At 42.1% G+C, this 22315-nt stretch overlaps 1 protein-coding gene across 2 annotated transcripts in view; it reads right to left on the bottom strand.

Annotated features, from left to right (window-relative positions):
• Positions 1-15924, bottom strand: part of LCLAT1 (lysocardiolipin acyltransferase 1) — a 196827-nt gene extending 180903 nt beyond the window's left edge. For both annotated transcript variants that reach the window (XM_060245445.1, XM_060245454.1), the window contains exon 1: positions 15677-15924. The gene's annotated coding sequence lies outside the window, so the exon portion shown is untranslated. The remainder of the gene's footprint in view (positions 1-15676) is intronic.
• Between the last annotated feature and the right edge of the window lie 6391 nt (positions 15925-22315).

The following is a 22315-nucleotide window of genomic DNA, read 5'->3' as shown; positions in this document are numbered from 1 at the left end:
AATCATGAATAAAAACTTTGAAAAGTCATTGATAGTGGGGGCAGTAGAGTAAGAATTATGAAAGAACTGCCAAGACAAGTGCTAACTGATAGAAAGGCATATAAAAAATTGACAGAAAAATTACGTGACAATGGAATGAGGTACAGATGGATAATACCTGAAGGTTTGAGCTTTGAACTTCAAGGGAAAAGGATTACAATCACAAATACGCAGGAACTGCGTAGATTTTATGAAGAAAATAAAGCATTTGCACAATAATGGATTACAAATTGATATCTTGGAATGTAAATGGACTAAATTCACCACAAAAAAGAAAGGCAACATTTCATTGGATAAAAAAAATTGTAATATAGTATGTTTACAAGAAGTGCATATTAGACAAAAGGATTATAAATTTCTGTGGAATAAACAATTGGGACTAGAATTTTTTATATTGGCTGAACAGAAGAGAGGAGTAGTCTTTTATATTAAACAAGAATTAGATCCGAAATTGGTATTTAAAGATAAAGTTGGAAGGTATATAGCAGTAGAAATTACTTTGAATGCCAAAAAAACATTTTTGTTGGGACTTTATGCTCCAAATGGTGCTAAATTCTTTAAAAATATTATACAACATATTGATGAAGTGACCTATGAGCAAATTTTATTGATGGGGGACTTTAACGGAACAATTCAGAACACAATAGATAGATCTGGGAAGGAAAAAAATGATAAAGAAGGGAAATTGCCAAAGTCTTTTTTTGAATTGGTTAAACAGGAGAGTTTGGAAGATATATGGAGGAAGTTTAATCCTGAATTACGGGACTATATCTTCTTTTCAGCTAGACATAGCTCTTTCTCTAGAATTGACATGTTGTGGGGTACTAAAGATCTGGGACTTATAACAAAGAAAATAGAGATATTACCTAAAATAGGAGCTGATTATAACTCAATAATGTGGACTACAAAACTGTCAAAAAAGTCAAAAAGATGGAGATTAAATGATTTACTACAAAATAAAGAAATAGTGACATCTCTAGAAAATGAAACCAAAGCGTACTTCCAAGTAAATGACAGAGAGGATATAGAATTTCAGACGGTATGGGATGCCTACAAGGCAGTAATGAGAGGATTACTAATAACATTGAATAATAAAGACAAGAGGGCAAAAGATAAACAGATGTTGGACATTCAAAATGAAATTAAGAAAAAAGAAGGTGAATTAAGGAAAAGCCCAGGAAAAAAGAAAATTATAAGGGAGATTACAATATTGCAAGCACAAATGAGACATCTGTTAAATAAAGAACTGGAATGGAATTTGAAAAAATTAAAACAGAAATCTTTTGAGGGAGCAAATAAACCTGGAAAATATTTGGCTTGGCAATTGAAAAAAGAGAGAGAAAGTAAAATTATTAATAAAATTGTGGCTGATGGAAGAGAGATGGTGGATCAAGAAGGAATAAAGAGAGAATTTTTTAAATATTATGCTAAACTATTTAAAGGTGTTAAAAGTAAAGAAGGGAAAGATGGAAGTGTATTTGCAGAAAACTAAAATAGCACCCTTAACTGATTATATGGAAAAAGTTTTGAATGATCCAATTGAAATAATAGAAATTGAAGTAGCGATTAATGCAATGAAAATTGGAAAGGCACCTGGACCAGATGGATTTATGGCAAAATGTTTTAAAACATTTAAAGAATTAATACCGAAACTTCAAAAATCAATGAATGTGATAAGAATAAATGGGAAAATACCAAATACATGGAAGGAAGCAGTAATTTCGTTGATTCCAAAGGAAGATAGAGATGTCACTAATGTAAAGAACTATAGACCAATCTCATTATTAAACAATGATTATAAGATACACACAAGAATTTTAGCATAACGGCTTAAACAATATCTAATAAACTTTATAAAGGAAGACCAAGCGGGTTTTCTCCCTAAAAGGCAAATAAGAGACAATATTAGAACTGTTGTAAATATTGTAGAATACTATGAAAGACATCCAGAGAAGGAAGTTGCATTATTCTTTGCGGACGCAGAGAAAGCTTTAGATCATTTGAATTGGGACTTTACGTTTGCAGTAATGGAGAAAATAAAGTTGGGGGAAAACTTTATAAGAATGATAAAAGCAATTTATACTAAACAACGTGCAAGGTTATGTATAAATGCAGATCTTACAGAAGAAATTACAATCAGCAAAGGTACAAGGCAAGGTTGTCCGCTTTCACCATTGTTGTTTATAATGACTCTTGAAATCTTATTGCTGCAAATACAAGATGATGAAGAAATTGAAGGAACGAGAATTAAAGGATTTTCCTATAAATACAGAGCATTTGCAGATGATATGTTTATAAATGAAAATCCTACACAAGTAACACCTTTGTTGTTAGCCAAAATACAAGATTTTGGAGAATTGGCGGGACTTGTTAATAAAGAAAAGTCAAAAAATTTGTGTAAAAATATGCAAGTAAGTAAACAAAAGGAATTGCAGAGATTAACGGGATGTGAAGTTACCCCTAAAGTAAAATATTTGGGCGTGGAAATAACAATGAAGAATATTGATCTGTTTAAAAACAATTATGAAAAGTTATGGCGTAAAATGGATGAAGATATGATAAAATGGAACAAGCTTAATTTGTCATTGCTTGGTAGAATAGCTGTAATTAAGATGAACATTTTGCCGAGAATAATGTATTTGTTTCAAACTATTCCGATTGTGAAAGACAGTAAACAATTTAATAAATGGCAAAGAAAGATTTCAGAATTTGTATGGGCCGGGAAAAAACCAAGGATTAAAATGAAAGTTTTAATAGATGCTAAAGAAAGAGGAGGATTTCAACTACCAGATTTAAGATTATATCATGAAGCAGTTTGTCTAGTGTGGATAAAAGATTGGGTGACGCTGTTGAATTAAAAACGTTTAACGTTGGAAGGTCATGGAAATAAATTTGTTTGGCATGCTTATATGTACTATGGAAAGAAAAAGTCGGATGGTTTTTTTTCTCACCATTATATATGAAATATTCTACTAAATATTTGGATGAAGTACAAGAAATATGGCGATGGGAGAAAACCATTATGGATAGTGCCAGCAGAAGTAATAAGAATAACAGCTGAGACAGGAGAGGATAAAGGGATGTCATATAATCAATTACTAAAAATACAAAGCGGTAAAATAGAATTGAAAACTGCTGAAGAGTTGAATAATAAATATGATTGGTTTCAAATGCAACAAATAAAAAGTTTGGTGGAAAGCGATGTTAAAACTGAAGGAATAAGACGAGAACAAACAGAAATGGAAAACGTTCTGCTTGGAGATAATGAAAAATTAATTTCGAAAATCTATAAATTACTTTTAAAATGGTCTACGGAAGATGAAGTAGTGAAATCTCAAATGATTAAGTGGGCAATTAATGTAAATAAAGAAATACAGATGGACACATGGGAATATTTGTGGAAGAACTCTATGAAACTCTCAACATGTCAGAGTATTAAAGAAAATTGTTTTAAGATGATGTACAGGTGGTATATGACTCCTAAAAAGTTGGCAAAAATGAACAATAAGATGCCAGATAAATGTTGGAAATGTAAAAAACATGAAGGTTCTTTCTACCATATGTGGTGGACTTGTGAAAGAGCAAAAAAGTATTGGCAGATGCTTCAACAAGAGATTTCTAAGATCTTGGGATACGAATTTAACAAAGTTGCAGAGACTTTTCTGTTGGGATTACAAATGGAAAAATTTCCAAAAGAAGATAGAACTTTAATCTGGTACTTGCTCTCAGCTGCTAGGACATTGTATGTGCAGTTAAGCAAGAAAAAATACCAGAGAAATGGGATTGGATTGTAAAAGTTATGACATGGAGTGAAATGGACAAGTTAACAAGAACCTTAAGAGACTATGATTTAGAAATATTTAAGATGGAGTGGAAAAAGTTCAGAAGATACGTAGAAAAAGAGTGGAAAATAAAAGGACATTGGACAATTTTTGATAATGACTAAGTATAAGAGGGAGGAGGATATTAATTTTGGTTCTTATTAATTAAGGGTACCTTTAATATTAAGATTTTAAGTATATAACACCAGCGGGGGTCAAGTAACGGGGGGAGAGGTGGGTAGAAAGTAATATATGGGATAGATAAAAAATGTAATTATTAATGATGTAAAAAATTGAAATTTATTACCATATGTTACTAATAAAATTGTTTGAAACCCAAAGAAACAGGCAGGTGACCGGGAACAACAAAATAAATTATTTCACAGATGCAGAAAGGCATTTGAAAGGCTAAAAAGGATATTTCTAACAAAAGCACTGAAGGGAAAACATTTTTGATGGGTACCATCAATGGAAACCTGGGGTTAAAAATAATAGGGTCTCTTTCCTCAGGGTGTGAATTACAGCAAGGTGTCTGGCAGGGTTGCCCATCGCCTCCTTGTTATTTAATAAAGGTTTTAAAATTTATGCCAGGATAACTTTACACAAAGAAGTCCATATCCATATGGTAAGATTCTCTTATATACAGATGACACAGTACTTAGTATCATAGAAGCATAGAGTTTGGAAGGTACCTCCAAGGTCATCTAGTCCAACCCCCTGAACAATGCAAGAAATTCACAAATAACTCACCCTAAATTCACAGGATCTTCATTGCTGTCAGATAGCCATCTAGCCTCTGTTTAAAAACCTCCAAGGAAGGAAAGTCCACCACCTCCCGAGGAACCCTGTTCCACTGAGGAACCACTCTGACTGTCAGGAAGTTCTTCCTAATGTTGAGCCAGAAACTCTTTTGATGTAATTTCAACCCGTTAGTTCAGCTCCAAAGTTGTCTCTAAGCTGTGGAGTCTTGTGAGCAAAAATTCTATTTTTATGAGCTACTGGCATTAAAATAGTGAGCTACTGCATAAATTAGCTTGCTCTAGGACCATTTTTCCTGAGCTGAGACAAAAATGTGTGAGCCAGAGGCACAAAAATTGTGAGCTAGCTCACACTAACTCAGCCTAGAGGGAACACTGCTCAGGTCCTACTTTCTGGGGCAACAGAAAGCAATTCTGCACCATCCTCCTCATGACAACCCTTCAAGTACTTGAAGATGGTGATCATATCACCTCTCAACAGCCTCTTCTCCAAGCTAAACATGCCCAGCTCCTTATGGACTTGACTTATTTGACTATTTATGGACTTGACTACCTCAGACATTTTTCCCTACATTGACCAACCTTCTACAGGAATTTAAATCATCTTCAGGTTATAAGATCAGTTTGGATAAATCAGTTCCAACTGGTTATGGATGTTTCTGAGAAGCAAATAAGTAAAATTATGTTAGTAATGGACTATAAAAGGCAAAACTGTAACATTATTTGTTGGGGATATTTGTCTCAACAAATACAGAGAATATTTCAGTACTGCTTATCTCATTAAGAGTAGATGAACTAAGAAAATGTGTCAAACAAAAATCTCTTGGTTAGGAAGAACAGTGCTGCTAAACGTGAAAATATGGCCCTATTTTGTAAAAAGGAGGAGATTGGATTTAAACCCTGCCCTTCACTACCAAAGGAGTCTCAGAGCAGTACAATCTCCTTTCCCTTTCTCTTCCCATAACAGACACCCCTCCGTGAGGCAGGTGAGGCTGAGAGAGCACTCATAGAACTGCTCTTGAGAGAACAGCTCTGAGAGAACTTGTGACTGACCCAAGGTCACCCAACTGGCTGCATGTGAAGGAGTCAGAAATCAAACCCGGTTCTCCCAGATTAGAATCCATGCACTTAACCCAGTGACTACTTAATAGAGTACTGTACCAGAGCACCTTGACCAAACTGAAAAACTTTGGACACTGGTCTAAAAGTTTTAAATATTAATCCCTCCAATCACTATGCTACACAGGCCCTTTAACCTGCAGGAGTAATTTTATGTACACGCAGGAAGCCAGTTAGCATACGGTACCAAACCTTGTGCTTCTAACAGAATACTGTAAATTTAATATATGACCTGCTGCAAAACCCTTGACTTGGACAACAATGAATTCTTCTAAGTAAAGTGAGGTTTGCAGATTTATTTTGACATGCAGAACAATTCCAAAATTAACTCAATAGAGATACTTGCACCACTAATTTTAAGTTTACCTCCCTTTAAGGATGTATATCTTTCAATTCCTAATGAACCAAAACATTTATTTATACATACATTTAATAATATTTTTTTATTTATACCCCGCCCTCCCTGCCGAAGCAGGCTCAGGGCGGCTTACAGGACATGGTGGGTCACACCATGATGTAACAAGAAATACAACATAACTATTAAAATACATTTCTTAAACCAGCAATTAGATTAAAATTTAAAATTTAAATTACAGTATAAATTAATGGTGCTACAGTCTTAATATACATGTAAACATAGCTTATTGATGCGATGCAATTTATAGCTCCCAAACCTCCAGGACTATATAAATGATTCCTCAGACATTTTGATGAGGCCAGGAACTATTGTGAAATGTTGTACCTTTCAAATTGACAAGATCTGGAATAGCTAAAGCATCAAAAAATAAACTGTGTCATTCAATAGTAACAGACAGAATTTGAAATATTTTTACAGTTCTGGCTTAAGTAGTCACATTCTTAGGTACTAATGTATATGTCTAGGCTCCTGGGATGTTACTAACCCTGAATAAATGCCAGCTAATTCTGGGTTAAACACATGCAAATATTTTTTTCAGATTTTAGTCTACAAGCCTTGCAACTACCATCACTTACCCATTTCATCCTTTACACAGATGAGGCCAGCTCAAACTAGTGATCTGTCAAAACACACCTAATAAATCTTTTTATTTGTTAGATTTGTATCCTGCCCTTCCCTGCATGCAAATATACTTGGCACATAGATGGTTAACCTCAATTTGAAGAGGACTGGAAAAACACTATACGGAGCAAGTTAATGTCAAAAAATATCCAGCTAAATTTGCAGCTTGCTAAACACACAGAGATATTGGTATTCATTTGAGCTAGAAGCAGATGGTTATGTGGAAAATCTCTTATTATAGATACAACTGTGCTTATACATAAACATTGCCTTCATGACAGATCACAAAAAGAAGGTACAATGTTTTCTCTACAAAAGACAATTGTCAACGAATCACAGAAACTTCCTCTATCAGGACCAAAATAAGGATCCAGTAGTTACTAGAATTCTTGTTTGTTTGTTTTACACATAATGAACAAAAATACACTATATTTAGCTTCCATTATTAGATCTTTGCATCTTTATTGACTAGGAAGAGAAATGGCAAGTAATGTGACAATGCACCAACAATTCTGCTTTAAGGTGTCATCAGCAGCTAAAAATATGTTCACTGAGAAACCACTCAGCCTTGCAAATAAACACTAAAAGCTGACTAGTCCTCTATACCCACATGTTAAATGTTAATCTGAGACTTCAACGGAGAATAAATACATAAATGCAAGGTTGAGTTAAGCACCAGAAGCTCTGATTTCCTTCCAAAGGGTCCTTTATATCATGCCTTCAAGTAATAGGGAATTGTGCCTGGGGTAAGTTGCAGTGATGAGAGGGTTTTCTGAGAAGATCTAAACCAGAAAGTGTTCCTATTAAAATTTGAATGATTAACAGTGCAATCCTATGCAGAGTTACTGTGGTCTCTCCATGGTCTTAGACTAGATTAACTATATAGGATTGCTTAGTAAACATACAAGCCTGGACCATGTATAAGTACTGGGGTTCACCCATGCTTCATATCCCACATTCAACCCATTAATAAGATTGATTTGCAGCACAACCACCCTAGACAGCTAAAGATAGATATTATTTAAATATGTAAATATGTTTTCTTTATGTTGTAAACTACCTGGAGCTCTGCAAGGAAGAAAAGTGGCTAATGTTTTACATAAATGGATAAATAAAATATGTGGGATAGGAATTTTTCCATAGAAAAATATAGCATTGGAAAATTTTCATTCTGAAATATTTTCTGCTCCACATCACTAGTAAATTGGGATCAAAAAGCCAAATTCTGTAATATGAATGTGTAGAACATCAGTGTTCAAAATTTATGTCTTGCTAGGGATTGGATAGCAAGGACGAAATCTATCCATTGAGTATATTTCATCCCACTTTTCTTCCCAATGGGAACTCAAGGTGACTTACAAAAATGCACTTTTAAACAAAAGTATATAACAGGGGTGGCCAACGGTAGCTCTCCAGATGTTTTTTTGCCTACAACTCTCATCAGCCCCAGCCAGCATGGCCAATGGCTGGGGCTGATGGGAGTTGTAGGCAGAAAACATCTGGAGAGCTAATGTTGGCCACCCCTGGTATATAAAATAGTATTAAAAACAGACAGATGACACAGAGAACATCCTGAGGTTGATGTCCACCAGGTTAATCCATCTGGCCATGGGCTGTGATCCAAAGCCTAAGAGCCACAGGCTTATATGCTTGCTTTTTGGCTCACACCCAAAGACTGATGCCGACCACACCGACTATATTACCAGGGCTGGAAAATAAAGTCATAAAAAAATTGCAGGAAGGTAGAATTTCATCAATATATACTGTAGAATATTTTCAAAATGGAAGAATCCTGCAGCCCTCAGAACTGCACATTTATTTCAGAAAGGAAGTGAGATAATCTAAGAAGAGGGTTGCCTGCCCTGCCCTGGATAACCCAGACAAACCCGATCTCATCAGATCTCAGAAGCTAAGCAGGGCTGACTGTGCCTAATACTTGGGTGCTGAATATAACCTGTTTCTGTCCTCCTGACCCAGTATTTCAAGGAAGTCTCTTCATCCAAGCAGGGCTTTATTTGAGCAGGAACGCGCAGGAACACAGTTCCAGCTGGCCTGGTGTCAGGAGGTGTGCCTAATATGCAAATGAGTTCCTGATGGGCTTTTTTTGTAGAAGTCTGCTGAGCACTTCATTATTCCCGTTGTGGAGATCGATTCTCATAGGGTATAATGGGGAATTGATCTGGAGGTTTTGGGGGCTCTGGGGGAGCTGTTTGTTGAGGTGGAGGCACGAAATTTTCAGTATAGTATTTAGTGCCTCTCCCCAAAGTACCCCAAGTTTCAAAACAATTGGACCAAGGGGTCCAATTCTATGAGCCCCAAAAGGTGCCCCTATCCTTCATTATTTCCTATGGAAGGAAGACATTTTAAAAGGTGTGCTGTCACTTTAAATGTGACGGGCAGAACTCTCTTGGAGTTCAATTATGCTTGTCACACCCTTGTTCCTGGCTCCACTCCCAATGTCTCCTGGCTCCACCCCCAAAGTCCCCAGATATTTCTTGAATTGGACTTGGCAACCCTACCTAGGCTATCCTGATCTCATCAGGTCTCTGAAGCTAAGTGAAGAAGAACTGCAGATTTATACCTCGCCCTTCTCCCTGAATCAGAGACTCAGAGCGGTTTACAATCTCCTTTATCTTCTCCCCCCACAACAGACATCCTGTGAGGTGGGTGGGGCTGAGAGGGCTCTCACAGCAGCTGCCCTTTCAAGGACAAGTCCTGCAATAGCTATGGCTAACCCAAGGCCATTCCAGCAGGTGCAAGTGGAGGAGTGGGGAATCAAACCCTGTTCTCCCAGATAATAGTCCACACACTTAACCACTACACCAAACTTACTCTCTACAGAGTGGGGTTGTCCTTAATTAGTGCTAGAAAGAGATCGCAGAGGAAGTTTAGGGTTGCTACCTAGGCCAGAGCTACACATTTTTTGAGGGGGGGGGCAAAAGCAAAAAATGGTGCCCCCTTATTTTTTTCTTTACACACACGTATATAGATATATAATAACTCTTTTAAACAACAGAATGAACTGTGTTGACTTCTATGAGTAGTTAATAATAACACTTTTACATTATCTTATCCATCATTCGCTAATTAAACACAATTAGACTTCTAGGTCTGCGTTTGTAGGCTCAGATTGTAAGACATCAGAAGAGGCGCCAAAAGTTATTTTTATTTATTTACATTAATCCCTAAGCATCTTAAAGAGGTCTCTTCTCTAGTTTATCCTTACAATAACCCTGTGAGGCAGGTTAGGCTGAAACTGTGTGACTGACCCAAGGTCACAACTTGAGCTTCTACAGCAGAGTGGAGATTTGAAATGGTTTCTCCCAGATCCAAGTCCAACACTCTAACCAGAAATTAAGAGCAGTATACACAAAAGAGCAGATTTCAAGAAATGCTTTCATTCACACATTCATTTCCAGTAAAGGGGGAGGGGGGAACATGCCAGCTAAATTAAGTAAGGAAGTAAAGACAGATAAGGCCAGATACAGACACTGCTTGAGCTAAACATGGATGCTGAACAACTTCTGAGTTAGTGGTAAGGTAGAGATACTAAGGTTTGGAACACAAACAATGTACATTCAAGGACAGCACACAAGGGTAAACCTACTTAGGCTGCACATGCAGAGCATCATATAACTTTTAAAAGTGTGCACTTGTAGCATTTTAAGATGTATATGCTTCCATGTAATGCAGCACTGAAAATAGCTCAAACATGCTAAGGGGGCAGAGGAAACGAAAAGGAGTGGGAAGCACACTTGGATCCAAAAGGAGACATTTGCAAAAATAAATAAAACAAATAATGAAAACATGTACTGGGAAAGGAGGAATAAGACGGACAGGCAGGTAATTCCCAGGCTCCTGCAGTCATGATCAGATTGAAGCACACACATACAAGGGAAGAGATTTGAGATGGGGGAATGATTTGACATGGGACGTGGAAGGCAACGGAAGATTCAGGAAGATAGAGTTCACTACTGGTTGGGGGGGGGGGGGGAGAGGCAGCTCACAGTTGTTTACTTTCCCCTTCTCATTCCTTCTCTCTACCACTTACCTGGGGGCAGGCCTTGAATTCAGCAGGAGCTCACAGGAGCACAGCACCTGAACCTTTCTGATAGTTTCCCCTCCTCCTACCTACCTTGTGCATTGAATAGTAGGTGCAGCTGCATAACAATCCCTGGATGAGCTCCACCACCTATTTTTCTAAAAAAAACAACTCCTTCCTGGGAGGGGGGGTCAATGCTGGTGGCAGACATCTCTCACATGCCCTGGAAGGAGGAGGAGGAGGTGGGGAGGGCAGGAGGGGGGCATGGGGAGTCACCAGTGGGAATGTGGAGGGAACAGATGGTGACTCAGGAGTGCACGCATGGGGCCCCCTCCCCCTACCCTGGAGGAGGGAGAGTGAACAGGGGTGTGTGGCCTGTGAAGTGAGATTGGGAGGGTAGAAGGGGGGAGAGGGAAGGGAGAGTCTCCTCCCTGTGTGCACGTGCATGTCCGTTCATTTCTTCATCGCAGCCGGATCCTCTTTTAAAAGAGAGAGAGAGAGGCTCACAGCTCACATTCCCACCTAATTTTCAGGGGTGGCAGAGGAGAGTCTGTCAATAACCATCTAGCTGCCCCCCCCCACTTGCTTTATTGCTACAGGAGTTAGCAGGGGATGTGTGCTTGCAGAAAAAGGGGTGTGTATGTTGGGTTTGTTTGTGTCAATTTCCTGGCAAGGCTTTTGTGTGTTCCCAAAGAAGATTAAGAGAATTGCTTTTCTCCCCCCCCCCCTTCCAAAAAGAGAAGGTTTGCGGCTGCTGCTTCTCCGTTTCCCCACACACACTCATTCCTGGTCAAGAAGCACATCACTGGTGCTCCAGCCAGCTGCCTCTAAAGCAAGGGGTTGGCTGGAGGCAGCAAAAGCAGGACTTCTTCAGCCTGTGCCTCTCAGGAGGAAGCCAAGCGAGCTGGGTCAGCACATCTCATTTCGGCTGGCTTCCTCAGGGAAATGGAGATCTTGCTGCCCTATGCCTCTCCCAACTACAGGGGAAGTGCACCCATCACCATGCTGTGCTGCTGCCCCCACTCAGCCCCTTTCCTGCCACCTGCCGGCTTGCAGCACTCCCGGACAATGAGGTAAGGGAGGAGGGCGGTGGTGGACCAAGCAGAGGGCGCCCCTGTCTGCTCCCTGCTCTTCTTTCTGGCTTCCCACACTCCAGGGAAGGAAGGCAAAGAGGCATACTCCCGAGGGGCCTCCCAAGAACGACAGAGAGGCCAGTGGAGGCAAGGGCTGAAGGGAAGGAGGCAGTTGCTGCCCTAGAGAGAGGGCACCTCCCATATGGTGCAGAGTAAGGCGATTTCTTTGCTGGAGCCAGCAGCATTTGCTCTCTTGCTACCTGTGTGCTGCGAGTCTGGCGCAGCAGCTGCTGGTGGCGCCCTCTCTTCCCAGCGCCTGGGGCAAAATCCCCCCTCTGCCCACCCCCCCAGATCCGGCCCTGGTTGCTACTCAAAGGCAAGCCAGGGCAAGTCACCTTTTCATCTTTTGCCTTGAAAACCCTCTAGGGCCACTGTAAGTCAGCTATGACTAGACAGCACTTTTTACCACCACCAGGGAGCAAACAGTGACCCTTGCAAAAATTTGAAAAGGCAAACCAACACTTGAAAGATAAACTGAAAGCCAGTCTGGTGTAGTGGTTAAGAGTGTTAGACTAGTGTCTGAGAGACCTGGGTTCAAATTCCCACTAGTGCTATGGAAGTTTGCTAGGTGACTTTGGGCCAGCCACACTTTTCAGCTATTGTGTTAGACTAATGTCTGAGAGACCTGGGTTCTCAGACACTTTTCACTAGTGTTAGACTAGTGTCTGAGAGACCTGGGTTCAAATTCCCACTAGCGCTATGGAAGTCTGCTAGGTGACTTTGGGCCAGCCACCTATCTCACATGGCTGTGGTGAGGATAAAAGGGAGGAGAGGATAATGGTGTAAACCACTTTGGGTCCCTGCTGGGGAGAAAAAAGTGGCACAACCAAAGAAATAATTCAATAAATAAAGCTGATTATGCTGAAAACCATTCCAGATTGTAATTTATGTTTTAGAAGAGGCTTTAAAGAAGGTGTGGGAAAAGATACAGCTATACAAAAGGTTTATGACAGTGACTTAAGGAATCTTTTAATCTGAAGAAGCAAAAAGGCTTCTCAGCCTTTCCCAGCCGGTGTGCCTTCCTCTTTTCTCCAGCTTTCTTCCTTTTGATCCCTCGGGTTTCACCTACATTGACCAAGCCCAGGACTATCTCTTTCTTCTGTGAGCCTTGCCCATCTATTCACCCCTTCCCTGCTTTGCCGTAAACCAGCTGAGTTTGCATAGAGCTAGCCCTTGCTGCCCACTGTGCCCCAGCTGATGCCTTGCCTCAGCTGCTATGCTCAGCTGCTGCTTGGTGCTGGGCAACTTTCCTCCAGGTGGTGTACCCCATTCCTACTGCACCCAGCTGGCCACTACTGTGTTCCTGAGTGCTGCCCCACTCCATCCTGAAGCAACTGCTGCCTTTGACCCAGTAGGTCTTCTGGCCTCTGCTGCTGCCTCTGTCCACTACACCATATATGAAAAAATGGGGAAAATTGTTGAACTTGGAAATAGCAAAAGAGGATTGGAAGACAATTTCTTCAAAAGTTTCTGGTACATTTTCATATAATATAAAATAATTGTTTTAAATTTCTCAGTTTTGGTGGTTAACTGCAATATAAAAGCAGATATATAAAATATATAATTATGCTGAAAACGATGTTCTGCAATGGATATATATTTTCATATATGGTGGACCCGTTTCAAAATGCAAAAAAAAAATGGAGAATGATTCATATCCCTGTGAAAAAGATTATTGGCTTTGAGCTATGTTTTGATACATACATAATGGAGATGTGACGCATGTTTATAGAAAGGTAATAAAGAATTTAACAGCAGCTGCTTGTCTTATCCAATAACAACCAAAAAAACCCAGGAACCTCATGTGAGCAAGACTGGATTCAGAAAGTTTGGGATCCTGTAATTAAGAAAATCTTGCAACAAGCCAAGACTCTGCAAGAGGATCACTTTATGGAAGAATGGTGTCTATAACTGCTTTCTTGGAAGAAAAGTCACTAAATTGGAAAAATAAATATAAGACAATATTATACAAATGTTTTAACAATTTTGTTAGTTTATTTTGCTTGTTCACATCAATAGTAATGAGGTGACAGGTTTTTACAGTACTTATCAGTTTATTCATTATTTTATTGTTCATAGGCAAACTGAAAAATAAAAAGTTATTTTAAAAAAACTACATATATATTTCATACAAAAAGTTGAAAAAGGAAAGCCACATAACATCCTTTATTAAAACCAGCTGAAATGAGATAGTTTCAAGAAATGAAAACATCAGCAACAAATTAGTTATCTCTTTTCAAAGTTTTAAAAATGCCTTAAAATGAGGTTCTCTTTTTTAAATCTGAGACAAACCTTTTTGTCTTCTAGTATACAGTAAACAAGTCAAACAAGTTAAAGACAGAATTTAAAAAGCAACAAAGATTAAGAGAGAATTCTGCATAGAAACAGAAAGGTGTTAAAGAAGGAAATTAAAACAGAGGTACCAGTAATCACAAAAGTTCTTATGAAGGACAAGAAAACAAAGCAAAAGCAGCTGAAAAACAAGGCCACAGAAAAAGCAAGTAATCCAAACATTTATTGCTGCATAATTAGTCACCTACACGAAACCACTTAAGGCGCTGATCTGATCCTCTTAGAAGAAGCAAGGAATGAAATTGTATAATTACATATTTTTAGACTCCAAAAAAGCCTCTGGAACTAAATGATTAAAAACTACAGAAGCCTTTGGGACAATCTCCAACTGCACAGTTTAATGAAAATGTGTCTACCATTGTAGATGCCTTTGGGTTGAGTGATACTAGAGCAATGATTCTGGTCCCAGGGACCGTCAAGCCACATTGGGGCCTGTCATCCCAGTCCCAGAATACTCATGCTCCTTCAACTCGGACAGCTTTCATTCCAGGCCCACAGAGCTTTTTTGTAGAAAAAGCCCAGGAGCTCATTTGTATATTAGGCCATACCCCCTGGCACCAACCCAGCCCAAACGGAAGAAGATGATGATGATATTGGATTTATATCCCGCCCTCCACTCCAAAGAGTCTCAACTCCAAATCTCAACTCCAAATCATTAATGAACAAGTTAGAAAGCATTGGACCCAGTACTGTGGCACCCCACCGCTTATCATCCTCCACTGAGAAAATTGTCCATTTATATTCACTCTCTGCTTCCTATTAATTAGCCAGTTTTTGAAGCACAAGAGAACTTGTCCTTTTACCCCATGACTCTCGAGCTTACTAAGAAGCTTTTCTGGAAGACAAGGTAAACAACATCTATTGGGTCCCCTTTGTCCATATGTTTGTTCACCCCTTCAAAGAACCCATGCTGAGTCTTCCTCAATAACTTTTGTTCATCAATGTGCTTACTTTGATAATGGTGTCCATCAACTTTCCCAGTACTGAAATCAAATTGACTGGCCTGTAATTTCCCAGATGTATGCTATCTGGATGTATGCCATCTGGGCCTAATGATTTATCAGTTTTTAATTTGTCTATCAGTTGTAGGACCTCCTCTCTCACCTCAATCTGACTCAGAAAAACAGACCTTCCAACACTTTCCATTATTTCCAACAGGCATTGTTTTCATTCATTTGAGTACATCCCTTTTAGTGCCTTCGTTTTAAAGCACACTGGATAACTACGGGTAAAAAAATGCGCTTGCAAAATATCCTTGCGTGCAAAGACAAAATCCACGCTCTATCATTTTATTTAACCAAACCAACCCAGCCGAGATCTTCACCTCCCGCCCGTCGTTATGCTGCCCCTAAGCCAGCAACTCTTCCTCTCACCTGAATCGCGGCCTCCACCTCCAGTGCTCCGACCCCCGCTCCCTTCACGCCGACACAAAGCGTTAGCAGCAAAGGATACCTAAACCCCAGCTCGAGCCGCTGAAGTCCACGGCGAGAGCAGCCACACAACTCAGAGACACACGACAACTCCCCGCCGCCATCTTCGTCCCGATGCCACCTTTAACCTTCCACCTCTCTGCCCGGTGACATTTCCGGTCCGCTGTTGCCCGCGCAACAGTTGCCAAGGAGATCGCCTCCTGCTCCTGCATCGGCTGTTATGGAAGAGGAACGCCTCCTTCACAGACTACAGGGCTTTCTTAAAGGGGCAGGAACTCATTTCCCCGATTTTTTATCTTTCAGGCCTATTCAACACGGAAGAGGCCGGCGCAAAACTGACGGAGGCGGTGTAAAAGGAGGCGCAGGCGCCCCCACCCCCCTCCCCAGCTCCTCTGGTTCCAGGGCAATAGCCAGAATTCGGAAGGGAGGGGGGGTTACATTTTTCGGGGGGGGGATGCCCCGCCCAGTGCCCCCAACGACCTTCCCTCTAGTGGCTCCCTCCTTGCCTGCCTCTCTCTCTTGCCACAGCCCTCCCCCCCCCAACAAACTTGCTTCCGGGCTGGGGGCAGAAGCAGCCCCCAGCCCCCCCCCCAAGTTAAAGGGCCCATGGATCAGCTGTTTCACGGACCCCTGCTGGCCCAGGTGCTGTTTAAGTGGCAGGGAAGGGAAGGTTGCAGTGAGCTCACCACCTCTCTTCCCCACCAGTAAAATAATGTGCCAGCCGGCAGCAGGCCCCGTGCGCGAAACAGCTGATGCACAGGGCCCTTTAAGTGTGGGGGACAACCGGGGGCTGCTTCTGCCAGGAGCAGCTCTAGGGCAAATAGGCCCTAGGCAGGCGACCCCTCCCCAGTGCCCCCCTGCTGCCACGCTCCGCTTGCCCGCACCCACTGCCTCGGTGCTCCGCTCGCTTGCCCCCCCCCGCTGCGCCCTGCTCCCCCCCTCGCCGCCCCTCCTCCCCCTGCTCACTGCGACTGTTGCCAGTCCGCATGGTTTTAGTGGCAGGGAAGGGAGGGCTGTGGCGAGCTCGCCGCCGCCCTCTCTTCCCCACCAGTAAAATAACACGCGGGCCAGCAGCAGAAGCAGCCCCCAGCCCCTGTGCCAGTTAAAGGGCCTGCAGATCAGCTGATCAGCAGGCCCTTTAACTCAGGCCGGAGGCTGGGACTGCTTATGGCCCCTGCCCCAGAAGCAACCTCTCCACTGTCCTGGAGCCATGGCAGACGCCCCAGGGGCTGGTTAGGGCCCCAGAGTCAGGGGACCTCTTCCAGAAGTCAGGGGGCTGTGCCCACACAGGCCCCTTCGTAGCGATGGGCCTGTCCGGTTCTGATGCCACTGTCCTGACGAGTTCCAAAGTGGGCTTGCTTGCAGAAGCACTTCTTGTTTTGCAGCCCGACTCGCACCTGGCAGGGGTGGCAGGAAACCTTTAGCCAGCCCTGCTCCCCCGGCTAAACCAACACCCAAAATGTGTGACACTCTTCTGGCTTGCAGACCACTATAGAAGAAAAGGACAACAACACGCATTCTTGGCTACCTGAAGATTATACCTATATCTTGACATGCTTCCCTGCGTCTTCCTTCATACCTTCCTTCTGTGATCATGTCAGCCGCTAAAGCACTGTCTTGCTCTCACATTGAGCAACTCTCCCAGCAGAGAGAAGGCACTTCCATGGCTGCCTGAACTAAAGATATATAAATCATTATGGCTGTCCCGAGACCGAGCAAAACCCTGGATCTTGCTCATCTTCCAATTACTCAAACCACCAACATGCTTACTTTCCCCCCAGCTCTTCACTACTTTTGTTTATACTCCGTGCTACTAGGTGGTACTAGAGCTGTCTACCAAACAGCTATCCAAGGTTGCTGATCTCTGACCAGTATCCTTTGAAGTAAGTTTGTTGTCTGTCTTCAACAGCCTAAAAGAGTGAATGGGTGTCCAAAGCATCTCCTAATTGTCATCCCATCAGCAACCAATATTCAGAGCTTCACTGCCCCTGAACTTGGAGGAGAGTTATGCAGCTGTTAGTATATATAAATAACACAGGGAGGGAGGATCTGATTTGCAAGAAAGTTTGGAGACAACAAGACTGCAATCACTGCAATGCACCCCAAAATGAATTAGTTCATTCATTATAAACCATCAAAAGGACATCAAAATCTTTCTATAAGCCCTTAAACAGCAACTTTTAAAAATTTTTAACTAATTTGGGTGGGCAGTCATGTTGGTCTGAAGCAGTAGAAAAGTTTGTCTCTAGTGACACCTTTAAGATGAACTATGTTTTGTCCAATGTATGAGGTTTTGTGTGCACACACACTTCCTTATACATTAAAATGGAAGTTAACAGTCCATAGAGGCAGAGGGTGAACAGCAAATTGGCATATAACGTAATAAAAATGTTTTAACGGTTGCAAAGACCTAGCAGGAATTACAAGCTAAATTTATGTGGCCACCGTCTGTTTGGATTTAATGGGGGGGGGGGCACCATGAAGTAAATCGGGTGGGAAACCTTTTTTCTGCAGGCCATGCAAAACTATCAACTTAAAAAACAGTGCTCCACTGACGGAAAACAATTCAGGCCGGCAAAATTAATGCAAATAATTGTTTTTCTATTTGAAGTCATGTGGGGAGAGCCTAATCTGGCACACGCACACAGCCCTCTGCCCTAGACAAATGCCTAGGTCCAGGGCTTTTTTTGTAGAAAAAAAACCCAGCAGGAACTCATTAGCATATTAGACCACATCCCCTAATATTAGCATATTAGGTCACACACTCATTAGCATATTAGGCCACACCGTCTGGGATAATCAAGTGCAAATTGAACTGTTGGAAGTTGGCTTCCACCACCCCCACCACCCCTCCCTCCCTCTTGCCCTTCATGCGGAAACTGCAGCTACTCCCAGCAGACCTTTAAAGGCACCCACATACCCAGCAGCAGTCTTTCACAATGCCCACCACTCAGGTTCCACAGAGAGAAAGAAAGAGAGAGTGAGGAGAAGGAAAGGAGAAAGGGGGTAGAAAGAAAAATAGGGGGAAGAAAGGGAAATGAAATGGAGGGAAGAAAACATAATAAAGGGAAATGAAAGGGGGAAAAGAAAGGGGAATAAAGGTAAACAAAGGGGGGAAGAAATGGAAAGAAAGGGAAAAAAGAAATGGGGGAATAAAGGGAAATAGAGAAATGGGAGGAAGAAATAGAAAGGGAAATAAAGAAATGAGGGGGAAATTTACCTGAACTGTGACAGTAACTTTTCCAGGCCCTGCAGCTATCTTGGCCCGCCTCGGGAGCCATCTGGCCACAGGGGCGGAGGGCAGAGGCAGGCGCCCCCTCCCCATCCCCACTCACGCCGACAGAGCTGGCTGGGTAGCAGCCACCTGCATGCTTCTTCCTCCGTTCCAGTTTGGAACAGAGGAAAAAGCATGCGGGCAGCTGCTTCTCAGCCAGCTGAGTCTTTCTGAAGGGGGGGAGTGGGCTGGGCAAGGGGCAGGCCGAGCATTCTCACTTGGACCGCCCCTCGCCCAGCCCCTCCACTCTGCCTCTTCAGGGACTCAGCTGGCTGAGAAGCGGCCGCCTGCGTCCTTCTTCCTACATTCCGGATTGGAAAGGAGGAAGGAGCATGCAGGCATCCACTTTCCAGCCAGCTCCCTTTGAAGGGGGGGGGGGCTGAGTGAAGGGCGGGCCATGCAAGAATGCTGGCCAGTCAGGCTCCAGGGAGGCTGCCACATGACTCGGCTCAGCCCAGCAGTCCCAGAGGGCCACACCAAGTGATCTCAACGGCCGTAAATGGCCCTCAGGGTGGATGTTCCCCACCCCTGAAGTAAATAAATATGCTAAAATAGGAGAGGGATGTGTAAATGCAGCCTTCTTAATTGTGAAATGCTAAGAGTAATTAAGTGAGAACTTCTTGTTACACTCCAGTTATCTCCTCTGAAGCATGGAAGGTAACTAACAACATGCTTTTCTTTGAGGTGAATTGAATGGTTGTGCAGTGTTATGTTTTCTCTGTCACCAGTTCAGAGAAATACACACCAATATTAATTGCATAACATTACAATCAGTATTCCAATCTATTATTCCAAATAATAAAGTAAAATAAATAGGATGTATAGCCCTTCTTGGTGAGAATACGTATGGGCTGAACCAGTTTAGCATATGAAGTGAGATAAGAAATCAATATGCCTGTTAAGTCCTGGGGAGTAGTGCCAAATGTTGTAATAACTTGTAATTCAGCAATTTCCCTTTCCAGTCTGTTCCTTTGCAAGGAAACAGCTACTTTGAGGTCACTCATTGAATGTCCTGGAAGGCTGAAGTGTTCTCCTACAGATTTCTCAGATTTGGGCCAGCTCAAAAAGAGCTGTCCGGGAGCCTCCACATGCTCCTGGCGAGGCGGCCTGGCACAATCAGACGGCAGGGCGCCTTAGAAGCCGGACTTCTCTTTTTCACCCCAAAAAGTTCTCATGCACTTAAGCACTCCAGACAGTTTTTAAGGGGGGGGAAAAGCCGGAAGCAGCTTGGGGCAGCTTGGTGGTTTCACAGGCCAGGGTGCCTCGCTTGCGCCCTTCTGCTTCCAGATGGTGAGGAGGCGACTGGCATATAGCTTAAAAATTTGCTACCACTTCCAAAGTGGTAGCTTTTTGAGCCGCTCTCCAGAAGCCCCGTGTTTAGCTATCCTGGGTAAAAAGTCTTCCAAAAAAGTTCCGTAAAAAGTCTGGCGTAAAACCGTTGTGAAAGCAACGTCACCCCAGAGTCGGAAATGACTGGTGCTTACACAGGGGACCTTTCCTTTTTCCTTTCCAGAGGCTGGAGGAGAGGGTGGGAATGGAATGAGGACAGGTGGCAGATGTTGCCGTTTGGTAGGATTTTTCTAGTCGATTTCTGAGGTATCTCTGAGTCGGCCCAAAGTGCCCGTCTGTAATCACCCCACATGTCAGATTTGTGTCCATTTAGGGTTTGATCTATTTGCCCTATGAAGAGAACCAAAGGGCATTGTTAGCATTTAATGGCATATACAATGTTAGAAGATGAGTATGTGAATAAGCCTGTGATGGTGTAGTTGATGTTGTTAGGTCCAGTGTTTGTGTTGTTTGGGTACATGTGGCAGTTGCATTTAATTGGGGAGAGGCAATAGGGCCTAGAGCAATGCTACCTTGCCTGTGTGCAACCACAAATTACTTACTAGACCTTTTTTTCCATTTCTACATGTTGTGATTCAAGTTGAATGGAATGTTTTTGCATTTGTAACCAGAGAGGAGCTGGACTAATAACAGTGGAAGGGACTGTCACATACTGTATTTTTACTATAAAAGAACACTAATCCAGTATTTTGGTTCCTTTGCTGGGATTTGCCTGTAGTTCTTCATGCAACCAAATTAAACCAGTTTTCCTGAGTTGAGACCATATTCCCTTAACATCTGTTTTTAAATGGCCATTTGTTTTATTGTCCTACCCTTCCCCATGCATATTGGCCCCTGCTAATCTGAAAGCCGGAGCAGTGTGCTAGAATCAAATAGCTTCTAGCATCTGTTTTTTTCATTACCACCTAGGTTATTCACAAAATATGCTACAGAACAAATGTGTCTTTTGTTGCTAGGTTTTAAATAGGCTCTATCCATGAGTAATCAAATACCATCTCTGTATTGATGCTTCCTCTTTAAAGGAATTACAATTATGACACTAGATTCAATCAAGGGAGTAAGGTTGGAAACCACCTATTTTGAATTAATTTGTTGAGACTTACCCTCCAATTCATCTTATTGTACATTTTCAGATATTGCCAGCCAATCATTTTGGATTATTAAACAGTCAATCACTTCACTTCCCAAATGAAGGGTGTGGTTTGTTCCCACTCTCTTCAAAAGCATGTGTAGTGGCTCTAGGGACTCAGTGAAACTTACTTCTAAGTGTGCATGCTTAGAAGCACTGTATGCTACATTATTGTTACTTTTAGCTAGGTGTTGGTGGTATTTCCAAATTCTCACTTTGCTGAAGTAGAATATAAAGAGCTATAAAGAAATCTTCCATATAACCAATTCACTTCTTCAGTGATTTTACTGTGTTGCATTGGTCTTATGAATGTTATAGCCAGGGATTTTTTTATATAGCAGGAACTCCTTTGCATATTAGGCCACACACCCCTGATGTAGCCAATCTTCCAAGAGCTTACAGGGCTCTCAGTGTAGGGGCTACTGTAAGCTCCAGGAGGATTGACTACATCAGGGTGTGTGTGGCCTACTATAGGGATGTGCATTTGGTTCGGCCGAACCGTATATACAGCCGAATCACCACTGTTTCGGCTGTATACGGAATCAGCTGTAGCCGATTCCCATTGAGGCCAATTATGCGGAAGCCGAATACGGCTCGCCGTATACTGCCGAATAGCTATTCGGAAGTATACGGCTGTCAATGGAAAAGGCGGGAAAGTAGCTTTTGCAGCCTCAGGGGAGCTGCTTGCCTACTTTCCCGCCTTTAGTAGCCTCTTCCCGCCTCTCCCATAGCCTCCCTGGGATCAGGGAGGGGGGAGGGGAAAGAGGAGCCCCAGCAGCCAATCCAAAGCATGCATTTGCAAAATGTATTGCAAATGCATGCTTTGCAG

The sequence above is a fragment of the Heteronotia binoei genome, chromosome 1 (genome assembly GCF_032191835.1).
Source record: "Heteronotia binoei isolate CCM8104 ecotype False Entrance Well chromosome 1, APGP_CSIRO_Hbin_v1, whole genome shotgun sequence".
Lineage (NCBI taxonomy): Eukaryota > Metazoa > Chordata > Lepidosauria > Squamata > Gekkonidae > Heteronotia > Heteronotia binoei.
Note: the sequence above shows the minus strand (reverse complement) of the source record. Positions and strands in the feature narration are given on the sequence as shown.